The sequence below is a fragment of the Lycorma delicatula genome, chromosome 1 (assembly GCF_047948215.1).
Source record: "Lycorma delicatula isolate Av1 chromosome 1, ASM4794821v1, whole genome shotgun sequence".
Classification (NCBI taxonomy): domain Eukaryota; kingdom Metazoa; phylum Arthropoda; class Insecta; order Hemiptera; family Fulgoridae; genus Lycorma; species Lycorma delicatula.
Genome location: NC_134455.1, coordinates 134,480,696 through 134,503,567, shown reverse-complemented (window position 1 = coordinate 134,503,567; position 22,872 = coordinate 134,480,696). Strand labels below are relative to the sequence as shown.

The 22,872-nt window shown below is 29.0% G+C and overlaps 1 pseudogene; it reads left to right on the top strand.

Annotated features, from left to right (window-relative positions):
- Window positions 1-22,872, top strand: part of LOC142317646 (uncharacterized) — an 85,414-nt pseudogene that overhangs the window by 7,429 nt on the left and 55,113 nt on the right.

Genomic DNA, 22,872 nt, shown 5'->3' with positions numbered 1-22,872 from the left:
CTTATTGAAACGTTTACTGCCATTAATGATTCTCTGTATATATGTAATGAAGTATTTTGAATAAAATAAAAGAAAAAAGATATTATATTATCTTGAGAACATTACCTATGTGTGTTCTCATTCCAAAATATACCATTGTGTGCTAGCTATTATACCCTAAGCATCTGCGACAGGAGTGCCGTATCTATGAAAATGTGTAGCAAGGATTGGGATTGCTATAAAAATTCTGATGAATATTTTCAGATTATGAAGAACTATTCAGAAGTATTAATTAATGAAATTCTTTTATGAAATAGGAATATTTTATAATGAGCAGAAAGTTAATTTTTGGCATTAATTTTTAATTTTAGGATTTAGGACTATGAATAGGCTCTTTTAATTTATGAATAGGCTCTTTTCAGCTTTATAAATTTATATTTTATATTGCTGTTTGTTTGTGTTTATTTTTAGAATGTATTTTATGTTGTTTTAACATATTAAGGCTCTTTACACTTTGAATTGTTTGTGCTTGCCTTGTTTTCCATAAGGTTCTGTGCACTTTTTTTTTAGCAAGAGTTTCTCAGCTAAATAAAATTTTTATTGCTTTTATGCAATACTGTGAGGAAAATTTCAGCAAGATTTAATTTTCAATATTGAAGAAATCATTTAGCTTACATTCTAGCAGGGTGTTTTTATTTACTACAAAAACATTTTATAATTATACATTGAGTATCTTTAAAAAAATAACCAATTTATAGTCTTATTCAATCTGATCAGACATCTTGCTCTCCATTGGGTAATAATTCATTCAAACTTTGCCGATGTTAAATGCAATCTTTCATTTCTTTTATATTGTCTCTTCAATATTAAATCTAGTACGGTTTGATTCTTCATGTTTACTCCTATGTTGAAAAATAAAGCAATGATAGAAAAATGAAAAAAAATTATATGGCCTATTTATATACTTTGGTTATAAATAACGTAGGGGTGATAGATTTACTATTAATATAGTAGAACTGGTTACTGTGATGTATTTTGGATAAACCAAAAGTATTAGAATAAAAGCCAAAGAAATGACAGCATTATCAAGCAATGACTGTATCTTATTTTATGATTCAAACACCTAATTATTGATTTTTTCTTATTGAAATAAAGCAGTGATAGAAAAATTTCATGTGGACAACACATTAATAATTAATTAATAATAACACGTTAATAATTATTTATAAATCAATATATTTAAATTTTAAAAAAAATTAGACAAAAAGGAAATGAAGTATGGTTTGAACTGATATACCTTCTTCTTGTAAGATCCAAATATTTGATTAATTAAAATTTTATTTGGCTATAACTCTGGAACCAATGAAAGTAAGTACCACTTAAATATTGTTGAAAAGCTCTCAATGACGGCTTATTACTGTAGTTAAGAAAAAGTCCAAAATCCAATTTTTTTTAGATTTTGGGCTTTTTTGGACACTTTTGGTTCAGTCAATTGCAATAAAAGGGGGAGGTGCACAACTAGATATTACAACAGTCCTAAATCTAAAGAGATACATACATACGTACAGACATCGATATCAAAACTAGTAAAAATTGATATTTCCATTGAAATCTAAAAACTGAAATTTCTTGCAATCACAATACTTGCTTTACTTCGTACAAGGAAGTAAAAAATTATTCGGCCTATTTATGTAGCTATGATTATAAATATACATAAAGTTAGAGTGCTAGATTCATTATTAATGTAATAGAACTGGTTATTTTGATGTATTTTGGATAAACCAGGAATATTAGAATAAACGCCAAAGAAATGACCAGATTTATCAAATTCAGTGACTGGGTATCTTATTTTATGATCAACTACCTAACTGTAATTTTTTTTTCTTATCTTTCCTAAATATGTAAAACAAATTGTTAGAGATGTAGGATGTATGGGGTATACTGAAATGAAACGACTAGCACTAGATAGGGAATCTTGGAGAACTGCATCAAACCAATCAAATGACTGAAGACAAAAAAAAAAATTTCTTAAGAAAATATAATAAGACATTATATTTTCAGTAAATTGCAATTTTGATTTTTCCATTTCCATATTTACCTGAATTTCCTTCCACATTTAGATATTTAAAAATGGTTTATGCCATAGAGGTTGTTAAAAACGTTTAATGTATGATAAACTAATAGATTATTCCTATATAACTTCATGGTATGATATTATTCTATGTTGAAGGATATTGATGAATGACACTCTTCCCCAAAAGAAAAAGAAGATCCACCTCATATAGAGAGAGCAGTAATATTTCATTGTCTTGTGGCAGTTTGGAAATTCCTTCAGTTAAATTAGAACTAATTTGTGTAAAACTTGAAGAAATGGTAAGATATCTGTTTTTAATATTATATAGGTAAACTCCTACTTAAATTTAATGCATCACTTCCAAGAGCTTTAAATATTTTATTGCCAGTGTTTGAAATTCCATTTTTTTTTTTTTTTTATAAAAATAATTATCACAGACAGAGACCCGACCCAACTTGTTTGATATCTGTTGAAAATTCTATATTTGATTTGAATTCATACAAAAGTATATCTACTTGGATCAGAAATACATTGTACGTTTTGACTTTTTTTTTTGATTTCATATTGAGTAGTATTTTTTAAATTGTCAATGAAATGAAAAATGATTAGGGAAGCTAATTGTGTAAAATTTAAACTTTTCTGCACTACATACAGTATAATTTAGTTTTTAGCATTACTTAATTTATTACAAGAAGGGATTTATAAAAAAAAATTATAATAATAAATTTCAAATTATTGAGGTTTGGATTCTGATAATAGTGATATCAGACTAGATTTGTTTGTATTTGTGAATATACTTAATTGTGAATTTTTTTAATTTTTATGCTGGGTTGTTTATATTATTTTTAATAAATATAATTATTTTGTAAAAACATACATTAGAACACCCTCTTTGTTGTAATAATAAAAAAAATTAAAAAAGAATTACATTAATTTTCAAGCAATCAGGTTTGTCTTCTGAGATTCTTGGTACAGTGAAATGATTACAACTAAATTTTTATTTTTTTTTATTTTCTATCTAAATCATGTATCTAAAACATTTCATTTATGGAAAGAAAAAAATTGTGTTATTGATCTTCAAACTTAACACACTTCATATTTATTCAAATAGTAGGTAACTTTGTAGTTAGAGAATCATTAAGTAAGACGTTACAAGAATTATATACACTATGAAGAACTTATTTGTCACCGTCCCTGGAAACAATAATATTTGCTGAGTAAATTCAGTGTAAAAGTGCAAGAAAGTTTGTGTAGAAGAGTTTTCCTTTATCATCTATGTTTGGGATACACCAGGTTAATCCAAGATTCCTCATGTCATTTGATAATGCTCCTACTCCTTTATAATGTCAACTCCTTTATAATGCCTTCATTACGTTCTCATTGACTGTATATTATGTTTGTTTACGCCAACACATAAAGTTGTTTTATTCCAATGAATTCAAGGTTATGGTCGAGTCTTGTAGTTTACAGGCTTAGTAAATTTATTTTGCATTTTTGTAAGGCTTATCTACGTGTATTTTTAAATAGGTTGTTTGGGTTTGTTTTCGATATCAATTTCTTTCAGGCTCCAGTTTGACTTCATCATCATATTGATGAATGTTGCATCATCATATTGGTGTCAACGTATTTCATATCTCGCATTATTTATTTCTGTTTAGTCTTAATGTATATATTAGTCTTAAGTGTTTTTTATTCTCACCAATTTCAATATTGTCATAGTTCCTAGAAGTCTATTTCTCTTTGTCTGCCCTGATGTCATTTCTTCAACTTGCGTATTCAGAACTTATTTTATCAGTCTTGCGTAATTCTTTAGTGGTCTGCTTGCTTGTAAATTATTTTTGTTATGTCTTCGTTCCCGAATTCCACACGTTTTCTCTAATCGTTCTCATACTAACACTAGGACATTACTCTTGTTGTCAACACTCACACACACTCTTCTGTCCATTGCTTTGTTCGCTTCCCCTACCTCTCACCACGCCAGCTTTGGTCATTCTAGTCCTGACTTTCACGTTGTGCAGATCCTGGTTCTCCCGCCTTGGAGGACAACGTTGCGGTATTTCTCTGTCGAAAGTTTCTCCAGTTCTACTCGCCAGTGTTTCGTGATTTCACCAATCTCTATGTTTTGTTTTACCTTGTTTCTTTGTTAAGTTATTCTTCAAATTCACTATATTACGTCTGTGGAAAGTGTTTCAATCACTACATACTGCCAATTCTATCGACGCCGAATCTTCTCGAGGTGCTGATTACATTTTCATCGATGCAGAATCTCTCCAAACTCGTTGCTACATTTTTGAGATGCCATGTCCTGCTCAACCTCTAAACCACGTCTCACCTCTGAATTCCTGATACACCACTGCAGACTACGCCCAGGATTACTGTATGTATTCATTTACCTTCATTCACGAGTTCATCTCTTGCTAATATTTGTGTGCTACAGACAAGTTCAGTTTTCATTATTTATTACGTTAAACAGTTATTTTATCATTAAAATTTGTGGAACATTCAGTTCATCTTATGCATTTCAATTTCAAGTTTAGTTTAAAAAACCATTTATTCACTTAAGTGCAGTCACGAAAGGTGGCTTATATAAGGTAATGTCATTGTTCGGCTGCAACCTATTTTACGTGCTTAATTATTACAATTTGTTGTTATTGTAATTAACTCTATCATTTAATCTTGTAACTTGTTAATCGCTGAGATTAATTCTTTTCTACTCATGAACTGTATTCATGATACTTCTCTTAAATTAAGCTAAAGCAGATTACTCCTGATGTGCAGTTATGTTTTAGGACTTCTTTGTAATTTTATATTTTCAAGAAAGCTTACTAGTAAAGGAACTCTATTTATATATTTATTTATTTCAGTTTTATTATTATAATTAACTCTTTTTGTACTAGAATATTATTGTGGCCTTTTTTCTATACTAAACTAGAATTACATGTTTTAATTATTTAATGATGAGTTTGTTGTTCATAAATCAGGAAAAGCCAGTGCCAATAATAAGATTTACTGTAATTTATTTTTCTAAGTTAAGGACATTTGTTCATTGCTAATTTTTCAATATTACAGCATATGTCAGTAATGCAATAGTTTTCCAGTCATACTATGTTTATTGATGTTTTGTTTTTCTAAGTATATAATTGTAAATAACATGTTTTATGTTTTCTTGTTTTCAGGCTTTGTTAATTGTAGATTTCAAAATGTGTATTTGAAAAATGTTTATTCATGTATTTTCTCATTTAATATCATTGTTCATATGTTGATTCAGCTGATATTTTATTAAGTATCATTAAGTTTTGTTAATTTCATAATTTCTTTTAATTTTTTGAGGTTATGATTTTAACATAAGTTCATTTGTGTTCTTTCTAATTAAAGTCCAATTTCTTTTGGCAAATACGAGCTGTGTGTTCTTTTTATTTTTGTTAACTTTACCCAACTCAGTTTTATATTGTATATTTAAAGTAGCACACAGAATGTGTGCTTAAATCGAATAAAGCTTATTATTCAAAGTTGTGAAAACTTTTCAGAGAAATTTAATGTTTTTGTCAGGCTTTGAGTATCGGTGTTTTAACTATTTATTTCATAATTATTTCCCAGAGAAGATCCAGGTTGCTATCATAAACAGGAAATAAGTGTTTTATTATCTTTTTATTTAAACATTAAAAATTAATGTTTAACTGTCAATAAAAATGTTTATTTTTAAATTGTAAGATACTGGTGATTGTTTTGTGTTCTCTTTTTTGAGTTTAACACGACACATTGCTATGAGACTAGTCTTTTTTGGCAGCCAAAGTGAGAGGTGTTTCATTGGAAAAGTGGAGTGAAAGTACGATCTTGTGCAATTTTCTACAATTTAGAAGGCATTGAAAGAGAAAGAGAATTGTGCTTCAAAGTGTGGAATGAGATACAGAAAGCGCCCGACATAATTGAGATTTTAAAAAAGTGCGGATCATTTTTCTTGACTATAAGCTCTACTGATATTGCTTTCATAGCTGTGCATAACAAGTACTATCAAACGTTCATTTAGCTCTCCTTTCGTCAAATTAAAACATGAGTAAGAAGCACCATTGGTGAAAACAGGTTAAATAGGTTAGCTGTGTTAAGCATTCACCAGTAATAGGTTACTGCTAACAAGAAGCAATTAGTTGTAATTAGACAGTCTACATCCTTGCAAACTATTAATACACAATAAAAAAAAAGTTTTTTTAAAATGAATATTGTATTCTTCCTTTTGTTATGTATTATTACATAGCACCCCCTCTTGATGGACTGTCGTTTCCCCTATAAAGAAGTTAAATTTAGAAAGCTCCACTCCCTTCCATTTTGAGTTGGATATGCCCTTGTCTGAAATGTTACTACTTTGTGCTGGTTCATGGTAAATACTTTCCCTGTCCACTTCAGATAATAACAGGATGATAGTTTTGGAAGCCTTTCAATAAAGTTTTCTAAAACTTCTGTAGTTTTATTATTGGTTTTAAATTTTAGCTTAAGAACAGTAACATTATCTTTTGATACACACATTCCACGAACCTCGGAATCAGCAAAGAATTATATACTCTACCAATCCTAATATTTAGTGTTAAACTAGTACTTGTGTTAAAGAATGTCAATGGTAATCAACAAATTTTAAAAAGTTAACTTAAAAAATAGCATATTATAGTTGGTTATGTATTTTGTAATGAAAAATGAAGCAAAAGAACAGGAGGGAAAACAATGTGACACTAATCAACTGTTTGCATTAGTACTAACAGCAGTAAGATGACTCACAAAAAATATTAATACATCATTTATAATTGAAATGCAAGGAAACACTGTAATTGATATCCACATCTAAAGTAAAATCGGATGTGTATAACAAACTTTTTTCTCTCCTTAGGTAGTTTTCTTGTTTTACTGGTTAGTACTTCTTCAGTACCACAACAAAATAATTTTTATGCTACGAATACAAAAAAATACACTCGTGTCATTAAGCGATGTTTGTTATGCATTGAGTTGCTTAATCTTTTAAATGGTCAAAACAGCTGGCTTCCATTCAGTTCCATTTTCACAAAGTTTAAAAGAAAATGTGAACAGGTTAAAAGGGCTTGAAATAACCATTGTATTTTTGCTATATGTGGAAAATTGTTACCAGTTATATTTGTCAGTTAACTAAAGTTTTAAATTGGACTTTGGTTATTCAGATTGTCATTTTCAGATGTTGTCTTTGTTTTTCAGTTGTTGAAAGTTATATTGCTTTGATTATACCTTTTTTAACTTATAAACAATAACACAATGTAAAATTATTGCAACAAGAATTTTTATTTGCAGTTTGTGTGAAGTATGTTTTAATGTACAAAATATGACATGAAAAAATTTTTTTCATTTAGTCATATGATAATTTATAATAACTACTTTATTAATAAAACAAACTGTTAAAAAAAAAAACCATCAATTTTTACTTCTTTAATTATCACAAATCTATAGTCAAACTAAACTGATTGTATTGAGGGCAGTCGGTCATTAGGCCAAATGTTTAAAATAATCAGATTTAAAATCTAATTCAAATAATAATGAATTATAATAGTAGCTATTGCAGCTTTATTTTGAGTTTTTACTTGCATAAAAAACTAAAGTCATATTAGTAAATACTTAAATTTCCTCATTGAAGTAGAATGATTACACGAATAAAAAAAGGAATTTACATATGAACCAATTTTTTATTTTTTTTTAAGCTTCCTCCATCCAGATTCAGACATTGAAGCATTACCATGGCCCCGGCAGGAGCCCTCAGACTTGGGGGATTCAGAGTCCCCATGCATCATTATCGCTGCCGATCCACACAAATACGGACCAGTGAACAGCTCAGCAGGGAGTTGTTTACCCCTTGATCCTCTGGCTGTGTTCTTCTGCCTCTCTCAGAGGACTTTTCCCGGAAACTATCATTCTTCAGGCGGCACTGTAGAAATTCTACCGAGTACCTAACTTTTATCAATAGGTTGGCAATATTCTACCACTGTTGACTTCGTTTTTTTTTTTAAATAAGTCAGCAGGTATTATGTGTTTATAATATTGTAACTGCTGAAGATCCCTCCATCTGTCATTATAGTGCTTTAATAATAAAATGTTGACTTCCTTTGGTTTCACACATCTTGCAGTTCTACCAGAACTTTGTATCAAGACTATTTCATCTGAATTTATCATATTAATTTTTTTTTTTTTGCACTTAGCAGTGCTTCTCTGCTTCTGAAACTAGTAAAACCATCTATTTGTTATGTATGCCTTTTATTGAAAATATTAAAATTAGTTACAGATCATTTTATGAAACATTTTTGCTAATGAGAATTTAAAATACCACTTGTCATACGCTTTTTAAATATTTTGCACTTCCATTCTCCAATTGGACACTTTACACCCATTTCCTACTTTGTAAACAATTGAAGATTCTGTATAAATATTTAGAAATTAAATCGGTAAACGGTCCTTTATTTTTTTTTTACTGTTACTCCAAATGATCTATTCAGTGGTAGAAGCAAATGGTAAACTACAGGAATGCTTGGATTAATCAATGACAACACATTTCAGTAAGAGGAGTATTCTTATTCTGGCTTCTGCAACCACTGGCAATCAGCCTTATTGTTTTAATATATTATCCAGGTTCATGTGTGACACCTGATAGAATATAGCAGAGCCAATCGCATTAGATTTTTTTAGGAATCTGTCTTCCATCCAATGGTGTGCGAGTACATTTTCTGAAGTTAGTAGGGATTTACAATGAGCTTTTAACAATTAATTATTGTTGATCATGTAAAGTATCAGACTAGTAGATTATCTACTGTAATAATCATACATGACCTGAGGAAGTGGAAAATTTTTTTTGGAAATCAAAATTAAAGGTGCTTAGATCAGTTTTATTTTCTTAACAAATCCATAAAAAGTTTTGAATTTTAAAATTTGTATCCTTTTTTATCATTGAATTTTTATTCTTTATATTTGGTCCTTTCAAGTGTCCACTAATTTGCAAACATTTTGAGTATGTGTATATGAGTAGAGTTTTGAATCCTAGATTGAAATTTTAATTAAAAACCAAATGGAACACCAAACTTTATATGCGTCTTTCTGGGCTTACATTATGAAACACAGTATACATTTTTTTATTTAATTTGCTAGAAAGATATTTTCTAATTGTTCTTCCACTACATTAATGAAATTAATCCATTTGTTTAGAGAGAAAATATTCTTTAAAGACAGCTCACTTATTATTTTTGTAAATTTTTATCACCTCCTTTCTTTTCACAAAGATTCTGTAGTTTTAGTGTAATTGCTCTAAACACTCTTTATTCTACCTCTCTTCACGAATAAAAGTTTTAGAAATGCGAATTCACAAACTGGAAATAATTCTTTTGGTAATTAATTATGGGGAATTGATCAAATCAAATATTTTTGATTACCATTTTAAATATGTTTAGGATTAGGAAAATGCAATATCTAAATGTTGGAAAGAAGGTTTGAACAGTGGGTGACCTGTGCAAGGTCAAAATCTGCTCCATTTTTCAGTACATTTAGTAATCATGAGTTATGGCAACTTGTTCAGTTGCTAATCTGTTCTGCGGAGAGAGGGTAGGATTAAGGTTATTGTTATAGTTTTGTGGAGAGAGGATTAATAGTCAGCAGAATCAGCCCTTGAAAATCATAACTGCGGTCTTTGTAAAGAGATTATATATTATACACTTGACAAATAACATAGAACATATGGTTTAGTCTTTCTCTATAGCGATTTCATTTCCGTTTAGACATAAATTCGACCAAGTGTGCTATAAGTTGGTATTAAGTATTGTCATATCTTGGTAATTTATCCTAACTTTCTTCAGAAAAGTCTAGCCTTAAATCTAATATTAACTCTAACCTTTCTCCACAGAACAGATATCTGTAAAAATTGTTTTAATGTACATTAATTTTCATGAATTTAATCATTTAGTTAAGAATGTGTTTAACATTAAAAGTAGTAAAACTATGAAACAAGTGAAAATGAATACTGCTGCTTTTTGAATGATCAATTTTGAATAGTAGGAAATTTTTGATTGTAAAAAAACTACAATGGAGAAAAGTTGTATCGTTAAAAATCTACTCTTAGACATAAGACCAGCCAGTCTTTATTGATTGTTTTGATCCAACTTGATTTTACTGTAAAAAGAACTTCAAATTTACTTTAATATTTTGCTTCTAAAAATGAAGAATAACTGTTTTTGACCCTACTTTCCTTAATTGTTGGTTGACATTTACCAGGATGTGACTTAATGATGTTTGGTTGGTGGACCACTAACCACACTTTTGTTGATGGATGAGGGTTTTCTTAAAGAAGTTGGGCCTGTTCACTGATAAGAAAGCAACTTGTTACAGAACAATTTAATTAGCAGTTGCAGAATTATTGATTAGAAGCCGAGTGATTCCATTCCTTCTGAACATACCAGAGGAATTGTGAATAGCCAATGTCTCAAGAAAGTAATTTAGGGGATTTATCTCGTTCAACGAACTCTCTTTTAATAGATTCTCCCAATTCATTAAGCAGCCTTTTCTCATATTTGTGACTTCGTATCCAATGATTTTAGCTGGACATGCAATAGCAGCATGCTAAGGAACTTTACAATTATGTAACCCACATGTTTTTGTGATTTTGTTAGGACCTATTCATAAACACTTTTCTTACCTGTTCACTGTGTGTAAAAGAAATTATAAGAGTTAAGTCTTTGTAACAGTGTTTTTACTTGCTCCCAAAAAGTCAATTGGTTTTCATTAACTTGATCACTTTCAGCAAGTCAAATTTACCTGTGTGGTATTTTGCAAATAGTCTGACAAATCCATAGTTTGTAAATCTTATTTTAAAAGACTTGTAAGAATGAAGAGCATTTAATAGTAACAAGAAATATTTCTTTTCTTAGGTAATAAACTAAATTCTTTAAGTTGAAATGATTGTGTTAGAGTATTTCAGTAGCCTGTAGTAGGTGTTAACCTATTTGCTGATACGATGTCATTGTTAAGTTTTGTTTGTAGTTTGTGCCATAGATTATTAATTTGATTGATTATTGTAAGTATTTCTGTTACCGTTATTTATTACATGTCTACTCAATGTTTAATTTCATAATAGTGTTATATGTTTTCCATTAATCTATAATAATGATTTTTTTTTTAAATAATATTTTTCAATAATTAGATGCTCGAATTCCATGTTTTATGCTGAAAGTAAATAATTTCTGTATTTTAATTTTTCAGCTGTTAAAATTGTTTTTCATAATCATTGCCGTACATACCATTTGTAATAACAGTAACATAACCTTACTTTCGAGAATTTGGATTGTAGCATAAGAACAGGCATTTTTTCTAAGACAAATTTATTTATAACTAGCAAATCCTGTAGTGCTTTGCTATTGCTAGATTTGAGTATATATATATATAAATGAATGTAATTGAAAGTTTGATAAAACATTGACAAAATGAACATTATGGAACTTCAAAAAATATAACATTTCCCTTTTTCCCAATTTCCCCTTCCCTTCTACCTTTCTTCCTCTTTTCACTCTTCTTCCCCCATCTCTCTTTACCTTATTTCCCTTTCCCCTTCTCTTTCCCCCTTTGCCTTATTCTTTTTTCTCTTTTCTCCCCTTTTTCCATTTTCCCCTTCTTCCCTTTTTTTCAATTTTTCCCCATTCCGATTTTCCCTTACTCCTTTTTTCCCCATGTGTAAATTGGTCCAGTAGTTTTTTAGTCTATAGCGGACACACATATTGTAAAAATTGAAATGGAATTGTAATATATTTAGTATAGCGTGTGTTGCTTTTATGTTTTTTATAAAAGAAGCATGTTTTTACCTGTCAGGTGTTACATCTTGGGTACGTAAATAGTAGGTATATAAAAACATGCGTGTATTCGAATACAACTTTGTATCAAAATTTCAAAGCAATTGGTGAAGAACTTTTGGAGATTTACAATTTTGAATCAATTAAAATTTTATATAGATAATCAAATGACACTGCCCTTGTTAATTATTATTGTACTAATTTAATAAGATTGGTTACAGAAATTAGAAATCTTTGTGAATGTCAACACAGGTAGCAATGTATTATCAGACTGATCTAATCGTAAGCCTCTTCACATAGAATTCATGTTATGAAAGATGATTGTACTGTTGGTCTATTGAGTAACTGTTAGACACAAACATCTTATACTGTCCCTGTAATTAATCTTCTGTTTTATTTTATTTTATATTTATCCCATTTTTTAATAAATAATTTAATTTGTATGAGATGGTTACATAATTTTGTGCTTAATAGAGGCATGAATAATTTTTTAGTGTACTCTTAACATTGGTAATCAAAAGAATACTTGTTTTATTTGACTAAAATATAAGGAAAACTCTGTGAGTAACAAAACCATTCATTACAAAGTTAAAGCATAAAAACGAAAGTCGATATTCATTTTATCAATTCATAAAAGTAATAATTACATGAAATAATAGTGATATATATGTACTAAGGTATGAATAAATTTATATAATAATTATTTAAAAATATTATAGTGTATTTAAATACCTTTTAAGCAAGTATTTATCATTTGCATAATAATTGAGCTTATGAAATTAGTATTATCTTGGCTGAAAAAGGATATGTGTGACATTCAGTTTTTGCTTTATAAGGAGTGTTCCAGGACATCTGCCCTGAACTTCAGATTCAGGACACTAAAATGAGCAAAAAAGTTTGTATTGACATAGGTCCTATTTTGCTTTCTTTTCCTTCTGGGCGGCATTTTGTGATTCTCAACAAAAAAAGAATATTTCTCAGGAATGAATGTACCTACTGTAATTAAATTTGGCAGATCTAAGACTAGTGCCTTATTCTACAAAATAAAAATTTTGAAAACGTCACCTTCAAAATTTTCATAATTGTGGCCATCTTAATTTTTTAATCTTCAGTATCTTTGTAATTATTTGTTTGATCAAATATTTACTTATTACAAAATTTATTAAGCATTTTATTTTGAACAAAATGACACCTCATTTGTAAAAATCTAGTGACAAACAGTTTAATTATTGCTGACAATTAACCCAACAGTACATTTGCGCACGATAATGCTAGCTGATAATATTTTGCCTGTTTTTTATTTCTTACACTAAATGTAATAAAAATTATTATTAATAAATAATAATATAAAAATGATCAGCTTGCAGTACAGTGCAGTTGAATTAAAATTTAAAACCCTGTTTTAAATGTTTTCTTCAGCATGAAATATTTTTTATCTTTTTATGTAGTAGGTAAGCGTGCTATATAAGCTAATAAAGTGATGATTATTGTCTATTTAATTTTGCTCTTAAAGATTGTAATTTTTAATTGTACTAATTGTTTTTATATTTATGTTTATTCTGAAAGTAACATTATTTTGATTGTGTTTCAAGTGTAAGTTATATTTATTTCTTTTTACAGAAAATGGATACAACAATTAATGATTCATTTGTGGATGGAGAACCATTGTGCTCTGATATTAAAGTAGAAGTTAAGAGTGAAATGGAAGAGAATGAATTTTTGTTTGTATCGTTAGGTAAGGCAGAAGCTGGTTTGACATCTGAGCAAGTAAGTTTTTGGTAACAATCTGTTGTAATGTTGTATCTTTTTTTATCATTCATTTGAATTATTTTAAAATTTTTTAAACAAACACAATTAAATAATTCTCATATCTTCATTAAATTGAATCTTATCAATTATGCTCTACATATCTCTATTTTTTATAAAGGAGTAATATTTACAATTTTTCTTTGGAAGCCTATCAGTTGTGTTTCACTTGCAGTTCGCACCTGATTTTTTAATTGAAAAAGTAATTTTAAATTATAAATTGACTTTTCATTTTTTGAAAACAATTAATTTTTAGTTTTAATAATTTTTTTTAATCATAATATTTAAATTTTTTCTGTGGCATGTCTTTTGTACCACCATAAAAACTCTCAGCAGTGCATAATAATACAGATTTTGAACAGTAATACGTGATTAAGTTATCAAAGGCCTTATTGCAGCCTGTACAAGTATCTATTCAGTGAGTATTATTATTTTAACTGATAACATGTATTTGTATAAGTGACTGAAAAAAAATTCACTATTGACAATATACAGGTTGTAAATTTTTGTTCCACATGTTGGCATTTTTTAATAAAGTTTTAACATTTATAATTTTTTTTTGGAAGCCTATCAGTAGCCAGTTTACTTATTGGAAACTGCTTCAGATTAAACAAGAAATATAATCAAAATCACATGAAATTTTAGAGTTAAAATTGCTAATTGCTTTAAGACGTCTTTTACCCTGCTTCAAAGTTACCAGCAGGTCTGAACTTCCTCTTTTCTACTCAGACATTTGACTCCATTCATGTAAAATATCTCTTAAATAGGTGAGAGCTATAATCTGTTCATTCTTAGAAGGAGATATGAAGTAAACAAACTGCGAGTGTGGTAGTACATGTATATACAGCACACTGTTGTACACACTGAGCTACAACAGTAATTGAGCTACACTGAGTTACAACAGTAACTACCAGATGTTCATAAACAAAACATCATTGTTTATCACTGACTTCAAAATAACAGTATAAATTCTCTTATTCCATACTGGATATTTTTAATTTTTTTAATTGTAATTCTTTGTTTCAATGCTTTTTGTGGTACATCTGCTGTGTGTGTATATTCGGTTATTGTGTGATTATTGTGAGATTTATTTACTGAGATTATTACTGATTATTGTGGGATTTGATAGTATGATTAGCCTGTATGTGTTTGTATTCTAATAGTTTATCAATATGGCTGATAATTCAGGAACATCTTTAAATATGCACAGAAAAGGAAAACATTTGAAAAGTGGTGAAAAAAAAATAGTTTTAAACGTATTCAATCAACTGCTGAAGAAAAATCCTATGTTGGTTAAAAAGGAAGTAGTGAAGCTTACTTCTGAATTAACTGGTGTAGTTAGTAGTATTATAGATTACGGACTGAAATAAATAGGAAAGGAAAGGTAGAAACTCCTGTTAAAAATAGAAAACATGGAAAACCTGTACTAAGAAAATGGGATGAATTTGACAAAAATGTAATAAGATTGACTGTACATAATTTCTTTTTTCAAAATGAAATAACAACCTTAAAAAAAATTGCTGGCTGTGATAAACCGTGACAAGAGTTTACTAAAGATTGGATGCTCTAGTTGTTGGATTTTAAATTTATTAAAAGAAATAAAAAAAGTGTAATTGTTGATCGAGAAGAGATCATAATTTGGCGGCGTAATTATTTAAAAAAAAATAGCAAATTATAGAAAAACTCGTAGAAGTATATTTTATTTGGATGAGATGTGGGTAAATGAAGGCCACGCCACTTCAAGAATTTGGTGTGATACGACAATAACATTGGTAAAAACAGCATATCTGTCAGGATTAAGCAGGGACTTCCAAAAAATAAAGGAAAGCGATTAATTGTGGTACATATTGGCAATGAAAATGGATTTTTAGGGGGGGGATTACTCATTTTTGGTTTTACTCATCCAAAAATTCTGGAGACTACGACGATGACATAAACAGAGATATTTTTAGGAAGTGGTTTGAAAAAGTATTGTCGTTACTACCTGAAAATAGTATTGTTGTAATGGACAATGCTCCGTGCCATAGTTAAAACAGGAAACAGTTCTTGGAGATACAAGAAATTGCTTTATGGCTGCAATTAAGAAATATCTACTTTGGAGAAAACATTTTAAAAGCAGAACTCCTTGAACATGTAGTAAAACACAATTGCAATAAATTTAATAAATTTTTAATCGATGGTTTGGTTGAAATGAAAGGTCATACGGTGTTAAGGCTTCCCCCTTATCACTGTAACCTTAATCCAATTGAGTTAGTGTGGAGCCAAGTTAAAGGCTATGTTGCCCGAAATAATAATAAATATAAAATGAAAGATGTTAAAATCCTGCTTGAAAAAGGGGTGAATGAGGTATCAACTGATAAGTGGAAACTGTGCATGAAGCATTTTACAGAAGAAGAAAAGAAAATGTGAGACTTAGATAATTTTCTCGATGTTCTGATTGATGAACTAATAATTAATGTCAGGGATGATTTGTTGTCAACGCCAACTTCTGGGAGTAATGAATTTTGGATATAATGGAGGGAATCCAGTGTTTGTCGGACACTGACAGAAAATAAGGTAAGCAGTTTTCTTAGGTATTTTTCAGGTTATATGTTTTACATATTATTATTATTTTTAATAATATGGTAGTTATTATTTGGGAAATTATTTTTTTCGTAGTTTTTATTAAATTAAACATTTTGTGAGAAATTAAATAAATTATAACAGTAATTAGAATTATAATTAAATGAATAAATCAAGTGTAAAAATTGAGTATAAAATCTTGTAAGGAATTACAAAAAATTGTAAGTTTAGTATGCAATATATTTTACACATATTTTAACATTAATTTATTTTTATCTATTTTTGTACATTAAAAGGTGGTTTCAGCCATGGTTGGTTGTAAAATATAATTCCTGACAAACTAATAAATTGAAACACATTTGTATAACTTAATGAAATGCTTTTATTTATGTTGAAGGATGTTGATGAATCACACACTTACTTGCCAAAAATGGAGGATTCACTTCATACAGAAAGCAGTGATATTTCATTGTCTTCTGCCAATTTGGAAATTCCTTCAGTTAAATTAGAAAAGTTTGATGTACAACTTGAAGAATTGGTAAGATTTCTGTTTTAGTTATTATGTAACTAAAGCCCTACTTAAAATTAATGATCGATTTAAAGAGCTTTTCATAATTTATTGTCACTATTTAATATACTACTTTTAAGTTGTGCTGGAAATGATTTTTTTTTAAAATGAAAATAGCTATTTAAAACAAAGTCAGTTTGTTGTTTGACTTGCTCTGTTGAAAATCCTGTGTATATCATGAATTCATGCAAAAGCAGATCTGCTTGTATCAGAAAAACACATTTACTTTTTGACTTTTTTATTTCATTCTTATAAACATTTTATAAATTGTAAACAAAATTAAAAATAATGAGAGATAGTTATATTATAGTTTATATTGCTTAATATTTCTGAACTACAGTATTAATTTAGTTTATAAAATTATTTTATGCGTTAAAGCTAAGTAATTTATACAGAAACAACTGCAATTATCTATCGGTAAATTTTTGAACTTCATTAGTTTACTTGTGAATGAACAGTGTTTGGAATTTTTTTAATTTTCTTTTGCTGGATTATGTGTACTGTTTTTAATAAATATAGTTATTTTGTGTCAATAAACATTGGAACTTCCCCTTTGTTTTAATAATAAATAAAAAAAATATTATATTAATTTTGAAGTACCTGGGATTTGTCCACTGAGATTCCAGACACTGTGAAAAGATTAGGTATAACATAAGAAAATATTTTAATATGCATCATTATATTTAAGATGATTAAAAAAAATAATAAATTCTGTTGCTTAACAATCATGCTTTAAAAAAATTATTCACTTAATAAAAAGTAACATTTTCAACAAATTTAGATTTGAGTAATAAAAAATTTAATAAGATTAAATAAACTTATTTTATTCTCAGATCTTATACTTTCATACTTGTAAAAAATTATTTATCCCATTATTGTAAATTTGTGGATCAGACAAGAGATCAGCCAGTTCTCAGAATCAGAACAAAGAGCCAACAGGACTTGTTATTGCCAAGCTGTGGTCAGACTTGATGAAACTCCTTACATGATAGCTGGGATTGTACTCTTGTGTCTTCTTAAATGACAACTGGGGTGCAACTGTAAACTCCTTTCCATCATGGCAGGAGCAAAACTGACTAACATACTTGATGGCATTTATCAGGGGTTTCCTAAGTAGTTGGTTGTTTTGAGTTCAAGTTGGAACGATGGTATCCACAAATTCTACACTAGAAAACAGAATAACATAGGGAAGTGTTACATTGTTTGCTGTAGCAATAAATATAACAAACTGCGAGCAGAAACCTGTTATGTGTTCGTTATTCGTAGATGATTTTTCAATTCACATTGTATGTAGAACTTCAGTTACTGCCAATAGGCTGCTCCAATACACAATAACCCATTACCTGGAATAGTGTTGTAAAACTACATGATTTCCCCAGAAAAAAAAATTCATTTGCTTTTCTTGCTTGAGAGAACATGATCCTCATTGGTTTTTACATGGTGTACCAATTGAACCATGCACATGCTTTAGATTTTTAAGATCGTGGTTTGACCAATAACTAATGTGGGTAATACATTTAAAGGAATTGAAGGTAAAATGTTAGACATTCTGATAGTTCTAAGTAATACTAGTTGGGGAACTGATCGACTATGCATATTGTACTTGTACAGAGCTCTGGTTCATTCCTGATTGGAATATGGCTGCATGGCTTACTCTTCTACACAGCCACCGCTCTTAGGGTGCTCAATATAGATAATTATTCATTTATCCGTCTTTCTACAGGTGCATTTTGTTTAAGTTTACTAGTGGACAGTGTTGAGCCATCTTTTTGGTATAGACAAAATCAAATGTGCTCCTGTGTACCTACCATTAATGCCCAACCAAATCATCCGACATGGTGTTCCCAACCAACATCTTAATTGATATCAGAAATGGCCAAGATCTTCTGCCCTGCTAACAACCAGAGTTCATCACCTTTTCTTATCTCTATATGTACAATAACCTCCCCTTGATGCTCTTCTCTCATAAATTATTGCTTTAGTCTTTGTCAGTATCGTAAAACATACACAAATCCGGTTTACTCCAGATACATTCTCCCTACGTTCTATGAGATATAGTCTTTTTTTTCTGAAATGATTCAGCATAACAAAAGTGTGAGCTTTTTCTGGGTCCCCAGTCATGTTGGAATTTCAGGCAATGAGCACACACGTCGTGCAGTAAAAGAGGCTGATTTGCAGCCTCCTTTCACAAATCACATTATTTTGGACAATTTTTTCTGTTTTCTGAAGAGTGTGGTTCGTGATGAGTGGCAAAGGGAATGGAATGCTACCATCAACATTATTAAACTTTTTACAGTTAAGAGCATTGTGACACCGTGAAGCTCTTAGTGCAGGAATAACCATTGAAAAGCGGTTATTGTTTGCTATTTGTGAATAGGGCACACTAAACTTACTCATGGACACCTTATGAATCAGACCAATGTGTTCTGTGTGACTGCCACCTAACAATACCTTCTTTTGAGCTGCGTTTGGTATGCATGCAATATTGCATTGAAAATTTAAATTAGGGGCTAACATCTGAAGTATTTTAGGCAACAAAACAATGTTGAATATTTTGTTGTCTTCTTAAGACCATACATCTGTACTCGGATGTTTAATAATTATGTAATATTTTTTTTAGCATTTTATAATGTTTCAATTTTTTTTAAATATTTTTTTGTGATATTGTGAATTTTGATGGTTAATTTTTTTCAATATTACTGTTATTTAGTTTATATTTCTGTTATACTTAGCATTAGTGACATTGACCGTGTTTCTTTATTTTAGAAGCATTGCTTTCAGCTGTTAACAAGGAATCTTGGTTTTGCACCCCAACAAAAAAAAAAATTTACATTGTGCCTGGGGCACAAGTGATAACAAAGGCCCAGGTATCTAAGAGGACTAGTAAAAAATGGAAATATAAAATTACTATATTTGAAATTAAATTTACTTATGTAGTACGTAAAAGTGAAAGTTTTTGGTGGTTCTGTTTGCAACAGCATCATGCGAGAACCAACTGGCTGATTGATTCAAAATTTTCAGGATGCATTCGTGTTATCCCGGAGAAGGTTTAAGCCATATATTGAGGCTGTAGACCCCCTAGGTGTGTGAAGTTGTCCTTTTTGATGACGACACCCTAATACTATTTTTGACTTGGTTTTTCGACATAAAAATAATAGACTATGCATTTTATAACATCTGATTTTCAGCTCTCTACCTTGACCCCTTCCCGAGATATACAGTATTACAGAGTAATGGCAAGGAGAACCAAAAAGGATATGTTTGTTTACAGCAGGAGGTACTATATCAAGAACGAGGAAAACATTGGAGAAAAGAGCTTTTCAGGCTTTAATTGTTATTTATCAGTGTTATTCTTACAATCATGAGGATAACAAACACAGTGGGTGTCTAGTGGGGCTGTGGTCCCTGGACCCTCATTTTTCAGGTAATTGTGTTCAATAGGGTAATTGAAGAGATTTTCTTTTTCATCTTTGTTTCACCATACAAATTATAATGTAGTTATTTTCTTAAAAGAGTTTGTCATTATGGTTAGCTGTAATTCTGTTATTGAGCATAATATTTATATCTGATACTAAACATTTATACACCTTATAATTAAAAAATGTGAAACATAAATCTTTAAAGGAAGCTTCAGAATCTTTGAAAACATTACGTTAAAATGTTATTGATGACATTTTTTTACATTTATAAACAGTAACCATAATACCTGTCTTTAGAAAAATTATTTTAATATAGCAGTTAATTTTTTGTTTTTTAATGAAAACGTCTGATCATTCCTCTTCTGTTTATGGTAAGTCTTCCATCTCTTAAGTTTTAAGTAATTTAATGGTAGTTATGAATATGTAATGGGCCTACCTCACCTGCCACATCCATTTCTCAAGAGTAATCTCATTGTACCTCTCTACACTCGACTCATTTCTACTCATCCAAAGCTTCTCTTTATTTTGTATTTTTTTAACCTGTGCTCTGTTTCCTGGTTTAAGAATTCTTCAAGCCCTTAAATAAGATTAATCATTCAAAATTTGTATTCTCTATTTTTGGTCTGAATACTGCTAAGTATTTTCTCTTTTCTAAAATTTGAATGGTAAGATAATGCACTGATGGCATTAAAAAACAATCATAGTTATATTCTTGACTAGTGTAACTTGTGCAGTAGTGTTTCCTGTTCTTCTAAAACATGATAGTACATACTGTCTGTGTATATATCTCCACCTATTCATTTGAAATTGCTAAATTGGGAATGATTTTTTCTGAATAAAGTCATAGCTATTTTAGAAGTCTGAATTAACAAGAAATGAACCTCTTAATGTTTTCTTCTGATATTAATAGAGTGGAAAAATTTGTATTATATATGTAAGAAATGGGATGTATGTGTATAATTCAAAAATAGGAGGTAGGTAGTGTTATTAAAATATTTCTTTTAGTTTTGACTGCAGTATTATTTATTATATTCATTTTGTGGCTATTTTTCATATGAAATGTAATTTTTTGTTTCAACTTTTCGTTATCTCCTTGCATAAATAAGAAGTTCTTTGACTGTGGTTTCGGAATTGTTTTAATTAATAACATTTATAAAACATAAATAAAAGACCATTATTAATGTAATATTGTAACAACATTACATCAAAGTGCTCTCTTAAAATGTCCTTTTTCTGTAATTAACCAAATACTACAACAGAAAAGATAAATAAAGTTAGCACATCTTTAACCTTATTTTTATTCTTAAAACCGAACAAACTTTATCTAATTATTTTAGTATTCATTTTTCTGATAAATCATTTTTTCCCCTAATTTTATATTTTATGTCATCGTACATATATGCATATTTTTACTTTATCTGATTAAATAATCTATTTTTATCATTCTCTGTTTGTAATTGATTTATATTTATATTCCTAGCACATGATAATAATACAAATTATAATTAATGTTGTTTATGCGTGTAATGTTACCTTTTCTGTGCGCGCACATGTGTGTGTATATAAAATATTTATTTGAGCAACCTAAGTACAGAATAATAAATAAAGTAGGATGATACTTAACCTTATTCCATTAAACATGCAAAAGTGTTTTTTGCAAATTTCTCGCATCATCAATTGCATTACATTTCTTTTATAAATTATTCACATAAATTACATATTAAAATTAAAAATTATTTTTATACATTATATTTAAAATATTAAAATTGAAAATTACATAATAGAAATATGACATCAATTAATTAAATTAAATTAAAAATAAAAATAAAATTAAAATTAAAATAGTTTAAATAAAATAAATGTGTGTTGTCTAGCTAGCCAATGTTACATAACTAACTGTACAGAGTTGAAATATATTGAATTATATACAAGTATTGACAATCTCTGAAGAAGTACTACTACCTACAGAAGCTTTTATAATTATGTCATCTTCTTACTGTGTTTGAAGGTTGATCAAATTAAATGTAATTTTATCTTTCTAAAAATATGTAATCTTTTAATCTTTCTAAAAAGTCTAAATCCCTCTTATTTGTATTAATATTACATTTTTTAATTTTCAGTATTACTAAATTTGTTTGAATACCAGATATTGATTGTGTATTATTAATAAGATGGTTAGAAACATTAGAGAAACCTAGTTTTGAATTTTTATAATATCTAAAATGTTCAGAGAATCCAGTTTTAAAGATCTAGTGATTTTTCCTTTATTAAGAAGCACTATCGAATTCTGTATTCTTGTTGGTAAATGGTTTTTATACTTTTGTCTCTGATATAGATAGATATATATTTATTTTTAACTCAGCATGGTAAAATAGTAAAAAGATCCCTTCTTTCATTGGAAAGTTCTGGGTTTGAATCTCATTCTTGCATGGCAATTTTTCTCATGAAACAAAATTTATGTAACAAAAATTGGGTATAAACTTATTAGAAAGAAAAAAGTATCTCATTTAACAATGTCAATAAAAAAAAAACTTTTAAGATCATAAACTTTATTTGATAAACAATTTAAAAATTACTAGTGTACCATTATCTAAACTATGCAATACTATACTAGTTGCGCTATATTTTTGCCAT